This window comes from Pavona decussata, unplaced genomic scaffold, assembly GCF_977016875.1.
Source record: "Pavona decussata unplaced genomic scaffold, jaPavDecu1.1 SCAFFOLD_87, whole genome shotgun sequence".
Lineage (NCBI taxonomy): Eukaryota > Metazoa > Cnidaria > Anthozoa > Scleractinia > Agariciidae > Pavona > Pavona decussata.
Window position 1 is genome coordinate 3,450,001 of NW_028145504.1, and position 12,851 is coordinate 3,462,851.

General features: G+C 37.6%; 1 protein-coding gene and 1 long non-coding RNA gene across 7 annotated transcripts in view; one reads left to right on the top strand and one right to left on the bottom strand.

Annotated features, from left to right (window-relative positions):
* LOC146474827 (catalase-like) overlaps positions 1–12,851 on the bottom strand; it is a 164,635-nt gene that overhangs the window by 81,551 nt on the left and 70,233 nt on the right. The window lies entirely within an intron of this gene.
* Positions 1,314–12,851, top strand: part of LOC146474832 (uncharacterized) — a 265,330-nt gene continuing 253,792 nt past the window's right edge. For 2 of the 6 annotated variants that reach the window (XR_014866079.1, XR_014866080.1), the window contains exons 1-2: positions 6,160–6,624; positions 7,781–10,234. This is a non-coding gene — a long non-coding RNA (uncharacterized LOC146474832). The other 4 variants (XR_014866078.1, XR_014866081.1, XR_014866082.1 and 1 more) reach the window with 4 other exon arrangements.

A 12,851-nucleotide genomic window follows, 5' to 3' on the forward strand; every position in this document is an offset into this window, starting at 1 on the left:
GCCTTTGTTCTGTAAAATCACCTGGCCTAAGATCGCTCTTCATTTAGATTTTCAGGTTGTAATCTAAAGAGAGGACTAGTGACGGCGGCGCGAAGATATGAATTTTATTTTCGAGTGCGCTCTTTCGTAAAATACTGTTTTTAACACGAAAAAATAAATTAATATCTTCAAACCACCGTGCAATTTTCTTAATATCATATCAGGACAAATCTATCGCTCCCCATTTTTCACTGACTGTTTGCAAAAACAACAGTAAAAAAAAAGAGGGAAATGACGTCAAGAGACGTTCGACGTGTGAACGTCTCTTGCGCTTGCGCTTGCGTTTGCATTGCTCGTGTGAACCAGCCCGCGACAATTTACCCGCGACCCGCGACAATAAGGTTCTCCCTCTGTTAAGGTCTAACCTTTTCCAGGCCTCCAAATAAAGATAATAATAAAAAAAGATAACATGGCAAAGAAAACAAGGAGAAAGGATTAATACGTCCACTTTGCATTTGACTAATAGCCCCCTTTGAACCGGCTGAATTTTTCTATGGTTAGTCAAGGCACTTTCTTTGTATACAGTCTATCTGAGATTATTCGCACGCCTTACAATCATCTGGATTCTTGAACAAGGCAGGATCTCGTCATTTGCCCGCATACAAGTATAGGGGATTACAGAGGCTAAACTTAGAATTACTCCACAAGAAGAACATTTGTTCTTGTTGGATGAATAAAAGATTTTGAATTATGAATTTCAATTGTCTATGTTATTTTATCCATCGTTTGATAATGGTTTTATATTAAAGCGAAATATTACGTTTCTATAAATTTATCTTCTGGTTGTTGACTCAAATATTGACTACTGCAGGATGTTCTTCAGAGTTACTTTCGTACTTTATTAGGTTGTTTTAATCAGCGAATAAGTGATTTTACGATCACTTTTCACAAAATGTTAGGTTTTTTTTTTTTTTTTTTTGACAACAGTTACAGCTAGTTGTCTTGAGAAGAATTAGGTACTCGAATACTTCACCAGATTTGTCGGATTAAAATAATTACTTTGACGACTGGGGGTGGGGAGCCCCACCTCCCTATACACTTGTGAATGAAAGATTAGCTGAAGAGTAAGTTTTCCCAGGGTAGAGGGGAGAGGAAACTCAAGTACTCAGGCTTCAAATCTCCAGTCAGTACTCTGTCACATGCTTCTTGTATCAGCCATCCTGTACGGCACACTCCAAAATATCACGAGAAAAACAAAGGCTATTTTACACTTTACAAACCTATATTTTTTCATGCCATTTGTGGAACAATATACAATATAACCCAGGTCACGTTTGATTCAGTGGGTATCTCTGGGTGGTTCTTTTCAAGTGCACGTTTCCGTGTTGACATTGTTGCTTAGTGACGCTTGAAGAGGCCAGAGATGTTATTTATGGTTTGTGTCAGTCTTGAACTTGGGTCTGATGATTTGAACAAACTTCCTACGTGTCAGTACGTGCTTGTAGCCAACATTGAAAAACAACGTCTGAAAGACACGGAGAAGACACCAAAACACCGAGGAAGGTTCGACAATAACTATACTTAACATGTTTTAATTTAAAAACTCTTTCAAAGTGAAAGTTCTCTTTAGAACAGTCCTATTCTTTGTGAATAACGACAGTCCTAGTAGATTAATTTCAGGGAAATCATGAATTCGTGCTAAGGGAAGTTAAACCAGACAAAAGAAGCCCGATTTAGTCGTTTTGACCGCTTCTCGATTTTAATCTCTGATTCTAAAGATGAGTTAGAGTTTTTAGCTTGAATTTTCTAGTCGGTGACAACAAACTACCTATTGCGCACTGAAAATTCGAATGTTCCACACTAAGTGAAGGTTTCTTATATTGTTCCTCAGTTGAGTTAACTATATGGAGTCTTTTTACTCTCAATAAGCGATCTCGACGGCGACTCAGTTCCCTTTCGTTGCTGTCAAGTGTTTCATATCTAGTTCATTTTGAGAACTGGCCTGCGGAAATGGAGCGACTGTGCTTGGGATCTAAGAACAAACTATTAGGAAAACTATCCTAAATATGCTATCATCTATAAACTTTTACTCTAAGATTTACAAACTACCTGAAAAGACACACACACAAAAAGGTACTACTTATGGGTTTGTTTACAAATTTTGCTGAAGAGTTGAGGTGATTTCCTTAGTGGCGATCACAGGAAATAACAGACAATGAAAGTTTGTTTCCGGCTGATCAAACTAGCGCGTGATTCCGACGAGGGCCTTGCCAAGATCACCTTTTTAATACTCTATATCACGGGCATTTTGATTGTGTTTGGCCAAAATAGTTCTAGAATTGTGAAATCCCGGTCCTCGTGAACAAAATACTCCTATAGCACCAAGCAACAGGAAGATTCTGGTAAAGTCTGGCGAATACTTGAAGGACGAAGGCAAGATTCTTAGAGATATGTTCGGATAACACAGCCCCTGAAGGCAGGAAATGTCAATGTTGCCCAATCTTTTCAACCTACGATGCACATTTCCATCCTCTGTGACGATTTCGTACGTAGCCAGAGACAGTTATAAATAGTTTCAGTGCACTTGTGGGCTGTTCAATTGGTTAGGTTTGCACTGGCGAAAGGGCTACTTTTGGCTTTTCGAAGTCGGTTACTAAAACACCTGACAGAGTTCCTTTCGTGCGTGTTAGTCCACTGAAAAAAGATCCTAGCATTTTTTCAGGCAGTGACACCGCCATTAATAGAACATAGTAGAATAGACACTTTTTTAACTTGTTAATGCCTTATAGCTTGGGAAAATCCTATACTAATTTGGGGACATAAATCTGGGCACTCTTTCGTCGCGCCCTTTCGTCTGTCCCCGTCTGACTGTCCTGGGTCTCCCAGGATGTTAATTGTCTTGCACCCATTTATTTATATCCATGTGTACTCCAGAGAAGCCCGAAAATGACCTATGACCGCCAATTATTCAGTATTTGATTAATTCATTCATGTATTTGTTACATACATTGTTTGTTTATACCTTCGTGCAAATTACAATTACCTTACTGCATTTACAATAAATATACTGCAATCCACATGCAGGATAATAACAAATTAGTGGAAAGTGAATGAACAGGAATAGGTAACATTTGAAATCTTAACAAGGAAACAAACCAAAATGGTTGTCCGCCAAATTGACAGCTCAAAAGTTTTAGTCCTCCGCATCTCTCGGACCACATTTTCAGTTAGCACTTTTGTAAACATTGTGTTATTTCAATGTAAGCTATATGTCCTTTTTAATACGGTTGACACTGATATAATTTACGTAAATACAGGACTGAGTTGCTTTGAACCTCGTTATGAAAGCGAGGCTAAGTGCAATATGTTATTAACTAATTTTCATCAAACAAAACTAATTTTCATATGAAAAGTTTTGCAGTTAGCCTCGCTTTCCTAACGAGGTTCACAGCAACTCGGAAATGGCCTATTGGATATTAATATTTCCTGTATAAATATTTGTCTGAATATATAAAACTAATGCCCGTTTCCCGTGAATAGAGTAAACTTCTGCTTTTTCCTTCGCTCAGGGAGATAAAATCTCGGCTCGAAAAAGTGGGGGATGCGCTGTGGCTTGTGATATCCACTGGGATAGCTATATACAGTGGAACCTCGATTTTGCGATGTGGCAAGGGGACAGCAAAATCATATCGTTAAATCGGGATATCGTTGTAAACGAACTCCCGGTTTATAAATAACTTTTACGGGGACACAGAATGTTGATCGTTAAATCGGGAATATCATCGTAAAATCAGGGTTCGACTGTATATAGAAGGATCTATTGCAGATAGTGTCAGATAATGAGAGGACTGCGAGCTATTATTAGTGAGTAAAAGACTTTTTAAAGCCAAAGGTTACGCCTACGCGGTATACGCCCATACAAACCTAAAAATAGCCTTCCATGCGGTTTTGTTTTGTAATAAAAATTCGTTAGCGTCTTTGGTAACCAATGACGAGGAGGCTGGAAATGGATTGCAACATCTGTAGTGGATTAGAAAAACTGATTAAGGGTTGGTTCGTCCTTTGAGAAAATTACTCGATATCTTTCTCTTGGTGTTTGATGAGTACGGAAGCATTGATGCTGTCGACTAATGCAGCTCAGTTTTGGCCAAAAACTGACCCATGACATCACTAGTTCTGCGCCGTCTGCCTTAACATGTCGGTGTCTACGCTGTCTACGACGAATCATTTCCTGTAAAAAAACAGTGTATATTACGCCAAGTAGAAAACAACAACAACAACAAAAAAGGATAATCCGACTTAGAAAATATTCCACTAAATAAACGAGGTGTGTTCTCATCTATCCTGTACGTTGAAGTGTTGGAAATACGTAGAAGGAAGGGATTTCAAAACACCAGAGTTCGTGCTGGTAAAGAATGATTAACAACTGAACCAAATATATCAGTCATTGAGCAGCCAGAAGTACTAAAAGCGGAAATTAAATTAAGAGAAGCAATACTACAGGAAAAGACAACTGTGGCAAGATCACTATCAGCAAAGTAGGCTGGGCTACATCAAGAAAATAGCGATTTAGTTTTACGTTGTTATCGTTTTGTGGAATCGAACACCAAAGTTATTTTTCTAAACGCATTCAATGTTTCTTTTGTTTCAATGTACTGTCGACCACGTTAGATGACTATGACCAAGTGCAATTTTATGGATATCATTGCGTATTGAACAAGGGCACCTAGCAGTTTATTTCGACGGATATCTGTTTGGACGCCGCCTTAATCGCCTCTGAAATTCGAATTTAGTCGTAAAGAAAAAATACGGTTTTCTTCTGAAAAATGTCAGTTCAAACTTTCGTAACGCTGGACTGAAACCCAATTCCTTTCGATTTCGAAGGGGCACATGCACAAATGTAGTTAAAAAATGCGAAAAAAGATCAGCAAGCATTTTCCGATGTAAAACCAACAACAGCGAGTAAATTCGGGGCAATAAAATTCTTTAATTTTTCTAAAACTTTCTGCAACTTCAATCTTGTACTTCATCATTCGAACAGATCAATCTATATTACCGTACACAATTATGTCTTTAAAAGGGCACAACACGACCTGGGAACACAGAAGTCGGAAACACCCAGGTTGAATTTCATCATACAAACATTTTGCTATTTATCACCATGTATGGCATATTTTCATTACGGAAAAATTATTAATTCAGTTTGAGTTTGAATTTATTCGCTTATTTTTGGATATCAGTAATTTTTCTCACTGGGCAGGCTTTTGTTCAAGAGCTTTAATTGGTGTTTACTGATATTTAGGGCCAAGAGAAGGGTGCAGCTCTCTGAAGCTGTCTGTGTGATGATCGTAAGCTGGGAAGTGCAGCTGAGGGGTTCTGAAAAATTAGTTTCATTCTAATGGTTCAAAGACTCGAGAAGGCCACAATACTGGCTAATACAGTATATAACAGAACAGTACCCAAGTATTGTTTAACTTATAATGGAGTTTGTTTCTAAAGAAACTGCGTTGCTGCGTCGGTGGAGAGTAGAAACGAATGTTTGGTTTATCAATAGAGTTGATTCGAGTTGGCCAGCGTAAAGAGATTCGAGTGCTGACGTTTCGAGCGTTTAATAGCCCTTCGTCAGAACGAAGCCGTTTAATCACTGGTAATCGAGACCCTGTAAAAGTTTGACCATGTTCTATGACGCAAAGTTTGACTCTGCATTCAAGAACTTTATGTCTTGTCATTTGAACGCTGCGTTCAAAATGTATCCGTGATATGATATGGAAATCAGTTTGGCCTACGAAACAACTTTTCATAACTTTATTATATGCGCTTTCAAAGACATCCTTTATACAACTCCTAATTTCCTTTACTCTGTGAGCCATCAAGTCTCAAGATCCAAAATTAGTCAGTTTTGGGATTACATATCCACAAATCCACGACCTTGGGTGCAATCTTTGCTCTAAATTTAGTAACTTTAACAATGAATCAAGTGTAATTGATGTCTTCTTTTACGGCGAACTGTGTCAAATATTGCGAAAACAATGGCAATTATTTTCAAAGGTTTTTAGCGTATAGACATCACTTTCGAACATGCCACTGGAGAGTTCTATATTGTATACACTGAAAACATTGAAAACAGTTACAAAGATTGGAAACGTTTCTGTTTGCTCACGGCCTGTCAGAAATTAAAAAATAAATAAATTTCATTGCAAAACAAAGACCAACAAAGGGTGTTTTAAGGCGGAAACATTCCGAAAAGACCTAAACAAAACGAATTTCAACGTATTAAAGGTGCCATGCTGGTTAATTGGCACTGTTAGCGCCAAAATGTTGCGGTTGCAATACTGTCTCGGTGATTTGATGATATTCAAGATGTTTGTGACGCAGGTTATTGGAGGCGAGCAATATCGGGTGTACAAAGATAAGAGTTGACCTCTTACTCTGTCTAATATTACTAAACTGTGACAGAATAATCCACAGCTAAAGTCGATTGCATGGAAGCGACACTTGTTTGCGCAAAAATCAAAACAGCAAGGAATTGAACCGAGTCTGGTTCAAATTTTGTAAACATCAAGTGTGCCGAGATTGTCATAAAGAAATACTGAGTAAGTTTTAGTACAAGGTTTTGTCGAAGCTATCCTCGGGGGCTGAATTGGGGTAAGTTGAGAGGTCGTAGTGCTTGCACAAAAGAATCATTCAACAGATACTAGACGTTAGAAGAGAAAGACACATTTGTTGTTCGAAAGCCGATTGCCAGCAACGTTTCGTCGAATAGTTCGACGATATATCGCTTTTCATACTGTTTTTAAAGTGAATACTGAATTAGCACCATCAACGATTTTTTTCAAAGGCACATTTCTTGTTTATGCGACTATCAGTTACCTAAGACAAGAAAAGTGATTTCATATTTAAACGCAAAATTATTTACACACTGTGGTTTTTAAACATGCAGGAATTCTTGTTTCACAAAACAAAATTTCCGGATTTAGTTAACTAGCTTTAATCAGCTTTAATCAGCTTAGAATCATCGGGACTTTCTTGTTAACGTCACGCCGATAACTGAGTTGTATTCATATGTCAGGTTAGAAAGCTGCATTCAATCTTGTAACAAAAACAATTTATTTTCAGTTCCCCTGCAAGTCGTTTACCGCAAAATATTATTTACCGCGAATGAAATGTATTGTGACTGACGCATGGTTGCTTGAGGCTTCAGTCTAATTCCTTTTAGACACAAAACTAAATAGTCAATGCGATTGGCAAATTAATATCTATACGTGCAAACAGTTGCTAAAGAAATCATATCCCTTATCAGCTTGGCGTGGGAGCGTTATAGATATGCATTTTTTAAATCTGTGTTGTTTTTCAGATGATACCCGTGAAGTTCGTCGGTGACGCAAGGGAGATACATATTAACCTACAGTCATTTGGATAAAAAATAGCTACAAAAACTGAAAACACTTTTACCGATTTGGTGACATGTATCATAAGGGCGGTGAATTTGAGACCACAAAATCTGTGAGTGTTCTAATATTCAAACAAAACATTTTTATCAACTGCAACATCAAGTCATTAGCAAACTTGTACAAAAGCCAAGTTTTCAGTTTTAGCTAAAAACTGATTTCTGACCAGAAAAATGCGCTCATTGACTCCAACTTAAAAAAATTATTTTCAAATAATTATTTAAACCACTTTTAGTTAGTTTTTAAACTGTGTCAGTTTTGTTTAAAAATTCGTAAGACTGATATTGTACGGCAGGTAAAATAATTGCGTGATAAACCTGTAGCTAACGAGATTCTGTTTTTTTTTGGTTTAGGGCAGTAAATGCGTGATTACCTCTACGATAAGAAAATCTTCACAAAGCGGGGCAACGTGCAGTGGTTGATAAAAAGCAAGGCACGAACTTAGAAACTTAAAAGAACCTGCTTTAAAAATGTCGGAACTTTTTAGCTGCAAAGACAGTTCTGGACGAGCCATCTTCAACATCGTTTTCTTCTCGGTTATTGGCGCTATTGTGCTTTTTCTTTTCGCTCTTGGCGGGTATTTGCTCTACAAGCGATACAAGAAGGCGCAAAAGCTGAAAAGGTTGTACAAGAGTCGTGCCAACTCGAATCCGCACACGAATACGAACAGTACTGTGCTGTCAGCAGGCAGTTCAACCAGCCAATTTCACTGCGCAGGGAATAATTTTATTCTGGGACGGCCACCTGCTACGGACGTCGTCTTGGGAATTTATGGCGATGAAATTTCGAAAAACGCAAGGGCAACTTTCTACGAAGAGAAGGGATGGAAAGGGTTTGCGTACTGAAAAATAGATATTGCGTCTAAGACGAGAAGGTTGAACACAGCGAATTTCTGTTGCCAGTCTCGCCTCATCGAGAGACGAGCGACCTCAGTTTGTTCCGAAATGACGAATGTTTTTGGTTGCTGTGTAAACATTGCCTTATCAGTAGCAGACTTGACTCAGTCGAGGAGCTTTCATTCAATACATTTTCGCCAACACGATGCAACAAATGTTGAAACAATATCGTGACAGTGTTTATAGTCAAAAGCTTTAGCTGTCAAATGTAGATAAAGAGATTTCCATGTAAAAGGTCACGCAATTGTAGCGCGACAATCATCTCAAATTGAAATGTTGTCCAGCAGACGTGCAATATACAGACACTCGTTCAGTCACCGTTCTCAGGAACAAATAGTACCTCAATTAAGTCATTACAATCACTACTGAGTAATTTTCCATTCCAATAGCCACATCGGTTTTATAGAATCGAGTTATAACCACATTTCAAAAAATTATGGGGGGATGACTGTGACTCGAAGTTAAATTTTTGAGGCATATTTAGGGTGCGTTCGCTTCACCCTATTCCGGAATAAGAATACGTACAACGATGACAAGAAATCTCTCATAAAAGGTTTTAGGAGTTACTAGAGTACGAGACGGCGCTTAAATTATCTTGTGTCAGCGATAGTTTGCAGAATTGGCCTCCCGTATTTCTTAAAAAGAGAAATCTAACAGCTATTCCGCTTATTCTTATTCCGGAATAAGGTCAATCGAACGCAACCTTACTTTTGCCTTACATTAATACTTAAAATTTTGTGTTTGTTATACAGTTGAGAGCCCCTTGTTGGATGAATATAAAAAAATTATATTTAAAAGTTTTCAAAAGCAGGCGTTTGAAGATGTTAGCCAAGTATCACTAAATGTGAAATGATGTTGTACGCAACAGACGCAACACTCTTCCCCAAATTTGTGTTTTCTTCGGAGTTTCTCTTGGCATAAAATTCAACCTTATCAAAGAAAAGTTTTGATCACACTAGAGGATTCCATCAAGAGAAAATGTTTTTTAAACTTAATTTATAAGATCCACAGTTAAAAACGCCTTGTACAGCATAATAAGGAGTACCACGGGATTCTAGAATTTTAACAGGGATTAGCGTAATGGCTCGTTTCGAATATCTGTTAGAAAACTGAAGGCTTTAATTTTCTTATACTGATTTAATTCTGATGTAAATGTTATGAAAACCAAGAGCGTTCTTTGGTGAAATGTCACCTAGAACTCTCGCAACAACAGAAAACTATGATCGAGATAATTTTCTTTAACCTAGTGGGGCTAATAGGTCATGATTTTAATGGGGCCATTTAGCGACCAATTTGGAAAATCAATACTGTCATTAGAGCACGAGAACGAGATTGAGTTCAAGTACAACTTTCAAATTTCAAATCAGTCCCATCCCGAGAACTCTCGCTCCTTCCCGTTGTTTACGTTTATCAACAGATAAAGAGACCCTAGAAAACGAGATTGGTGTGACAAGCGGTTATCGAAACCATGCAAACTAGATGTGAAAAAGTTGTACCCGTACTCAATCTCATACTCGTACTGAGTCAAATCAGAAGGTCCCTAATGACAACAGATCGGAAGTCGGGGAATCAGTAGAATTCCGGCCGTTCACCAGCGGAGTAAAAGTTCCCGTGCGTAAAAATTTTAGGTTAAGAATCTGAGCAGACCAAACTTTGTTAGTTTGCACAAATATGCCTTTAAAGGCGCCATTAAATGTTCTTGTTAAGTGCCTTGCTTTAAGCACAGACCCAAAAGCTAAACCCACAACTTTTAGAGGCACTGCCAAACAGCTTTCATTCAGTGAATGAACACACTTAAATGTACGCTTTTATCCACACTGTCGAACAGTTACAAGAACTATTAAAGTGAAAAAATTATAATGTTATGTTTTAAGCCTGGTGAATAAATGATAGATGATATTTTTTGAGCAAGTGACACAGTCATACTCGGAAAAAGAAAATCCAAGTTCTCCTATCAGGAGTCGAACCTAAGACCTTCCGATTTACTAGTTCGGATGCAATAGCACTGAGCTACAGGAGACTCGCCGAGTTAAGCCATTGAATTAGGTGATGTGACATACATTCAAAACAAGAACTATTCAACACAAGGAACGTTTATTTCGTTCTAGAAAATCGAAGACACAATGATTTCACCAAACAGCAGCCATATTTACCTATTAAAGGGGCTAAATCATCGGGTTTTTGGGTCAAAGCTTTTCTGTAGAACTAAAAATGAATGTTCTAAGCACAATAAGTCTTATAGTGATTTTTACAAGACAAAAAGGAAGAAATTGATTGCCTAATCCGTTCACGTCGCAATCCATTTCCTTCTTTTCCATCAGTAGTCATAGTCGCTTATTAACAGGTCTGAAACTGGCAACAAAATTGAACCATAATTTCTGGGTTTCCTTTAATCATTTGATCCGATATGTCTTCCAGCTTTTGAAGTGGTACTAAAAATTGGATAAAGTGAAGTGGAATTAATTAAGTCTGTTTCTGGAGGTGAAGGGGTAATTTTTTAATTAGACAAGTTTGCGGGAAAGCACGACTTTTCGGGGAAGTACAAGTCTTGATCGATGATATTTTAGAGAGCTACGACAATATGTCAAGTAGCTTCGATAAGTATTTTTAGTATAATTAATGATCTAAGTTAATTGCCTGTTCAGTGTACATACAACAGGCAACAAACATTGTATTTAGTTAAGTATCTTCGAAAGTGAATAGAACTAGAAATAAACATGTACATGTGAACCGAGTAGTAACGAGACGTTACATATCCTGTACGAATATTGCCTTTGTTCAACTGTCGACCAATTTTCATTGTATTTAGCTAAGTATTTTCGAAAGTGAATAGAACTAGAAATAATTATGTACATGTGAACCGAGTAGTAACGAGACGTTACATATCCTGTACCAATATTGCCTTTGTTCAACTGTCGACCAATTTTCTACTAAGACAGTTTAGTTTTTTGAAACTGAAACAAACATTGGTGTCAAACAATCTAATATCCCTGAGCTTTCAGCTCAACGAGGGTTGTTCTCTGGTATATTTAATACCTCCTTTAGATTCAGTAAACAAACAAAGGTTATGATTCACGGAATGATAAACATAGGCATGTATAAAAAATAGACAGAATAGAGGGTCGAGGAGGGAAAAATGAGCCCTGTCGCTTCACGTTTCTCGAACTTAAAATTGTTGATTCATCAAAACAAGTGCGGTAATAAAATCGAGTTCAATATTTTTAATTGGGCTCTAGACTGTCAGGTTTCGATCTTTTATCGTATCAAGTTTTATCATTTTTTGAAAGCTAAGCCAGTGATGAAACGCGAAATCCAGGACCTGATAATGCCAGGCCGGTGAACGGCGAAACATGACTCTCCGAAGTTTAAATAGCTAAACAGTGCGCATGCAAAGAAAAAACAACAACAACAACAACAACAACAACAACAACAACAACTGAAAACTATCTTGCGGTTTGGTTAACTTTGGTATATACTAACATCATTTGTCTCACGATGTAGTCACCAGCTATGTACTGTGACAACATCGGGAGCCAGCTTACTACGATGAACACTACCATCTTTATCGCAAACTACTTCTAGCTTAAATCGATTTGGATTTACTGGTTCTGAATATGATCAACCTAACAGCCTATGACACAATGGAAAATCGCACTGTGAGGGTAAAATACAGCTGCATTTTGTGAATCAATCTTGAGGGTCAAACCTGAAAATTTTGAGATTGAACTTGAATCGAAAGTGAATTCAATCGATCAATGTTTATTATATGGTTACCAATTTTTAAGCTAATTACACTGGACCGCAAATAGTAGTTTAAGCTAATCGAGTCGGGCAATGAAAGAGGAAAAGAAATATACAATATATTGAAGAGACAAACACAGTATAAGAAATGAAGCAGTACAATATAAAAGAAACTCGGCAGTAATTACATTTAGTAAAATAAATAAATACATATAGTGTGTAAGATATACAGTAACAGCTTTGAGAGAAGAAGCAGCTATAAATTATGAATATTGCAATAGTTTGGAAATCAGAGTATGCGTGTCAATATACTGGTGTCCTACCTTAAAATAGGTGTCCTACCTTAAAATTATGTTTTGATAGTTTCCGAATATCAGGTGGAATACTGTCACATATGTTTAGAAATAACACAACATTGCATGTACTATGGTAAATCAGCAAAAACAAATTACATGCACGCTGGTTAAACATACGAAAAACAGAAGTAAAACACAAAAGAGTAATGTCATTAATGATAGAGCAACTGCCCGCTGACTGCCATTTGGTGAAACCAGTTTTGACGCGCGGGGCGGGATTTTTCATCACTGGTAGTGATCTCTTTGGGATCACCAACCTGTGGTGGTGGGATGTGCCGAAGGGAGAGTCTCAACCACCCATGTCGGACAGTAAATAAACCAAACTAATTGCACCACGGCGAAGGGCAATTTTGTTTGGGCCAATATTTCAACAAGTACAACTAGTCTTCTTCAGGGTCACAGTGTCACAGATACTATTTGAAAGTTGGATA